The following is a 6,188-nucleotide window of genomic DNA, read 5'->3' as shown; positions in this document are numbered from 1 at the left end:
GTAAAAACCTAGAGCGCCATCTGTTACCAGGAGGACTGTACTGCAGTGTTGAGTTTTCACACTGTTCTTGTGATTTAATTAAAAATAAATTCAGGCCCACTAAAACAAATGTTTCAATAATATATCCAACATTTTTGACTACTGTAGATTAATTAATGAATAAATTAGATTTACCCATGTGGTAAAATAATGTTTTATTATATATAACACAAATATCAAGCCCATCTCCTTATGTCTGGTGACTTTAATCATGCCACTCTTTCTGCCACCCTGCCCGCCTTCACACAGTCTGTGAAGGCGCCACACAAGGGACAGTAAAACTTTGGACTTGCTGTATGCTAATGTAAAAGAAGCATGAGGCTTCAGTTCGGGAGTTCTGGAGTTTTGGGGAAGGTGGAGTTACCCCTCAGTCATCATTGCTCCCATGGTCCACTCTGACCCGGGGTGGTAGTACCTGTCAGGGTCCCAGCTATGGGTTGAATAGCATTTCAAAGACCTCAACGGTGGAAGTGGCGGAGGATGACACTGCATGTCACAACGGCACTGAAGGCGGATGAAGGCTGCAACAGAGGGTGGTCTCCAGTCGTCATGGATCCATGCCACTGGATCAAGGCCCCTCTCTGCCAAGGACCGTGTGGTGGCTGCAGGCGCATCAGTCTCCCCACGCTAAAAGACGTCACGCGCAGGCGTCCTCCCGAATGGGAATCCATCCATTCTGAGGACAGTCATACTCGACTACGAGTGACTGCCGATGATGATGATTGATGATGATGCTAACTTTTTGCAACTCAACGCTAAGAAAACGGAAATGCTGATTATCGGTCCTGCTCAACACCGACATCTATTTAATAATACCACCTTAACATTTGACAACCAAACAATTAAACAAGGAGACTCGGTAAAGAATCTGGGTATTATCTTCGACCCAACTCTCTCGTTTGAGTCACACATTAAGAGTGTTACTAAAACGGCCTTCTTTCATCTCCGTAATATCGCTAAAATTCGTTCCATTTTGTCCACAAGCGATGCTGAGATCATTATTCATGCGTTCGTTACATCTCGTCTCGATTACTGTAACGTTTTATTTTCGGGCCTCCCTATGTCTAGCATTAAAAGATTACAGATGGTACAAAATGCGGCTGCTAGACTTTTGACAAAAACAAGAAAGTTTGATCATATTACGCCTATACTGGCTCACTTGCACTGGCTTCCTGTGCACCTAAGATGCGACTTTAAGGTTTTACTACTTACGTATAAAATACTACACGGTTTAGCTCCAGCCTATCTTGCCGATTGTATTGTACCATATGTCCCGGCAAGAAATCTGCGTTCAAAGAACTCCGGCTTATTAGTGATTCCCAGAGCCCAAAAAAAGTCTGCGGGCTATAGAGCGTTTTCTATTCGGGCTCCAATACTATGGAATGCCCTCCCGGTAAAAGTTAGAGATGCTACCTCAGTAGAAGCATTTAAGTCTCATCTTAAAACTCATTTGTATACTCTAGCCTTTAAATAGACTCCCTTTTTAGACCAGTTGATCTGCCGTTTCTTTTCTTTTCTTTTCTACTCTGCTCCGGGGTGGACCGCTAGCCTGTCCATCGGATGGGGACATCTCTACGCTGCTGACCCGTCTCCGCTCGGGATGGTTCCCGCTGGCCCCACCATGGACTGGACTTTCGCTGATGTGTTGGACTTTCACAATATTATGTCAGACCCACTCGACACCGAGGATGTCGTTGTGGCTTGTACAGCCCTTTGAGACACTTGTGATTTAGGGCTATATAAATAAACATTGATTGATTGATTGATTGATGATGAAACAGCCCCACCCCCTCCCCCCAGCCCCCTCTTGGATGCTCTGATCACAAGTTGTGATCAGATCACAAGTTGTGATTCACAACCTTGTTCATCTTCTGCCACACTGAATTCCTGTGGTGAAAAAACAGCCACCACAAAGGAGAAGTGTGTTGAAGTGGACGGAGGAGGCAAGTGAGAAATTGAGGGAGTAAATTATGGAATGGATTAACCAAAGAAATCAAACAAAGTACCAATATGATTCAGTTTAAGAAACTGTTCAAACTACAGGTGTTCACAAAGTACACAGAACAGGAATTATGATGAATATCTTGAACCCTTTTATTTTTTTATTTTTTTTCATTGAGACAAATATAATTTATGTATTTAATATTTGTTTACTTACTATTGTATATTATTTTTTTAATTAATTATTTATATTGTTCACTGGTATGTTACAGAGAACAATATAATAGAATAGAATAGAACAGAATAGAATAGAATAGAATGGACTTTATTGTCATCATATTTGCATATAACGAGATTAAGGACTCCAATTTAAGGTGCGGTAGTGGGAACAAATATGGGGTAAAAATTAATTACACAAGAGGTAATAAAGAAAAAAAACAACAATTGAAATAAACAGACTCCTATCCAATAAAAATAATAAGCAATCCTGTACAATATACAAAACACTGTAGAAATACAAAATACTGTACAATACAGAACAAGACAAGTGTACGGAGTAATAAATAACAGTCAGTGTCTGACGTATTGCACTCGAAGGGTATTGCACAGTAGGGTATTAGGGTAGGATATTGTATAGGGGTGAATTATTATTATAAGTTAGAGTTCAAGATGGTGACAGCTCTGGGAAAGAAGCTGTCTCTGAGCCTGTTTGTTCTGGCTCTGATGCACCTGTAGCGCCTGACCGATAAGAAGAAAATAGGATAAAATTGCTATGGTATGAAAAGGTGTAGGATTAAATAAACTCAGCTTCTTCCTACTCCTTTTCGGACGTGCTGTAATGAAACAACTGGAAATATGTGATAATAAACTGAAACTAAAACTGAAACTGAAACAAATAAGCTTTGAGATGTTTAAAAATAAGTCACTTGTTCATTAAAAAATGCATTATTGAACATTCTAATAGTTAGACTAAAATCTGATTTGTTTGGTGTTTAAAAGCTAGAGTACATTGAATGTATTTTGAAAAATAGGTCAAAAAGATGTTGAACCTATCTTGGAAATGAGGGGTGTGGTGTATTAGAGCGAGTTGTCAGTGCTCGATTGGATCAGACTGTCTTTGTAATTACGGCAGCCGCCACAGGGGGGCAGCGTGTTGCTATGTAAGAGTTAGCGGTCGCTCTTTGATGTCCGCTGTAAAAGACCGGCGGACCTTCCCTCTGCCTCGAGTTGTCTCCGTATGTGTTGATGATATGAACCCGCAGTGTTGCTGTAAAAGCATATCAAGCTTGAAGATAAAAGACAAACAAGGTACAGTTACTAATCTTTGTTTGTAACATTTACACAGATGCCTGAAGAGCGACAACTTTCTAATGTATTTTACAAAGTTTTTATTTTTTATTTGTACTTTATTTATTTATTTTGTTGTTGTTGTTGTTGTTGTTGTTGTTGTTGTGAAGCCATTTATTAGTATTCATCATCAGTACATTGCTTTTCATATCACAGTGGTTAACTTATTTTTACACGTGTACTCCAGTTAAGAGAATGTTATTTAAACATCAGTGAAGGTTTTAAAGGCCTACTGAAATGATTTTTTAAAATTTAAACGGGGATAGCAGATCCATTCTATGTGTCATACTTGATCATTTCGCGATATTGCCATATTTTTGCTGAAAGGATTTAGTATAGAACAACGACGATAAAGTTCGCAACTTTTGGTCTCTGATTAAAAAAAACCTTGCCCCTACCGGAAGTAGCGTGACGTAGTCAGTTGTTCACCTCCTCATATTTTCCTATTGTTTTCAACACAGCTAGAGCGATTCGGACCGAGAAAGCGACGATTACCCCATTAATTTGAGCGAGGATGAAAGATTCGTGGATGAGGAACGTTAGAGTGACGGACTAGAATGCAGTGCAAGACATATATTTTTTCGCTCTGACCGTAACTTAGGTACAAGCTGGCTCATTGGATTCCACACTCTCTCCTTTTTCTATTGTGGATCACGGATTTGTATTTTAAACCACCTCAGATACTATATCCTCTTGAAAATGAGAGTCGAGAACGCGAAATGGACATTCACAGTGACTTTTATCTCCACGACAATACATCGGCGAAGCTCTTTAGCTACTGAGCTAACGTGATAGCATCTGGCTCAAATGCAGATAGAAACAAAATAAATAAATCCCTGACTGGAAGGATAGACAGAAGATCAACAATACTATTAAACCATGTACATGTAACTACACGGTTAATAATTCTCAGCCTGGCAAAGCTTAACAATGCTGTTGCTAACGACGCTGAAGCTAACTTAGCAACTTAGCAACCGGACCTCACAGAGCTATGATAAAAAACATTAGCGCTTCACCTACGCCAGCCAGCCCTCATCTGCTCATCAACACCCGTGCTCACCTGCGTTCCAGCGATCAACGGCGCGACGAACGACTTCACCCGATCACAGATGCCGTTGGCGGCTAGCGCGTCTGCTATCCAAGTAAGTCCTCCTTGTTGTGTTGCTACAGCCAGCCGCTAATACACCGATCCCACCTACAACTTTCTTCTTTGCAATCTCCATTGTTCATTAAACAAATTGCAAAAGATTCACCAACGCAGATGTCCAGAATACTGTGGAATTATGAAATGAAAACAGAGCTTTTTGTATTGGCTTCAATGGGCTACCGATACTCCTGTTTCACTGGCTACGTCACGCGCATACGTCATCATACATAAACGTTTTCAACCGGAAGTTTAGCGGGAAATTTAAAATTGCACTTTATAAGCTAACCCGGCCGTATTGGCATGTGTTGCAATGTTAAGATTTCATCATTGATGTATAAACTATCAGACTGCGTGGTCGGTAGTAGTGGGTTTCAGTAGGCCTTTAAGGAAACAGTCTGACATTGCAACTTGTTTTTTTGTGTTTCAATTATTGAAAACAATACTTTTAGAAGTGCAAAACAAGTTACTACACCGGGGGTGTCCAAAGTGCGGCACGGGGGCCATTTGAGGCCTGCGGCTAATTTTAAAAAATTAAAAACACTATTACAAAAAAAATTAAACATACAAATTTGAATAAAAACGCAAACGGGTCAATTGTTACGAGTAAATGTTTCAATATTGACACATGCAAGTGTTTTTTTTACTCTAAAACATGTCTTTGCTTAAGATAGAGGATGAAGTTGATCTAGAGATTAAAGCATTAAAAGTAAAAATAATAAATATTGATATATTCGACGTGTTTCTATCATTTTTATGAGTTTCTTTTTAACTGTCATTGCTCAAACATAATGAATCAAACACAATATTGTCATGAATTATTAACCAATTCAAGGCTCCAAATATTATATTTGGAAAAATATTTTTGGGAAAATATTGCATATTTTGTATTTTTGACAATAAAATTTTTTTAAAAAAAAGTATTTTACAAAGTATATACCGTCTCCTCGAACGAAATGATGTAATTACGTACGTACGTAATACCTGCACACGCATTAACTTGTCGTTAGAGGTCCTCTATTCCGCTAAAAAACCCCAATAAAAAACATCCAAAAAGCACCGACGATATTCCATTTACATTTCGTGACTTAAATTTTAACCAAGTATTAGTGATATTGTTATTATAAGCGCTAACCCACACAGACTATTTATGGTGGTGCCAAGATTGTGTGCCAATGTTGACATGATTGACTGATCAGCTGCTTCCTCGCTTCCTTCGAGAGCCAATTTAGACTTGGGAATGGCGAGAACGACACAAAAAGAATCTTGGTTCCACCCCCGTTTTCTTCGCAAGGATTATGAGTCATTCTTCATCTAAACTAGAATATATGAACATCCGAGCAGTCGGCATCCGAATGACAGCAGACCTTGTACAGTAAGTGATGTTTTATTATGTTTGTTGGCTCTCATATAATCTGCAGTGAGCAGTAATCAGTGATGTTTAAAAAAAAAAAAAAAGCGAACGTTGTGAAGCACTCTTCTAATGTATGACGTTGAACACTTATTTCCATTAAATTCTGATCTTTTTTTGACCAGTTCTACTTTTGACTTCCTACCAGGTGACCACAGACCAGTACACAAAACCGTCTTTACTATCCATCCATCCATCCATTTTCTACCGTTTGTCCCTCTCGGGGTAGATATTTACAGTATATGTATGTTTAAATTCATGAGGCAATTGCTTATAAAGCTAAATTAGGGCTAAAAGTTTTGAACT

The sequence above is a fragment of the Entelurus aequoreus genome, linkage group LG11 (assembly GCF_033978785.1).
Source record: "Entelurus aequoreus isolate RoL-2023_Sb linkage group LG11, RoL_Eaeq_v1.1, whole genome shotgun sequence".
NCBI classification, from domain to species: domain Eukaryota; kingdom Metazoa; phylum Chordata; class Actinopteri; order Syngnathiformes; family Syngnathidae; genus Entelurus; species Entelurus aequoreus.
Note: the sequence above shows the minus strand (reverse complement) of the source record.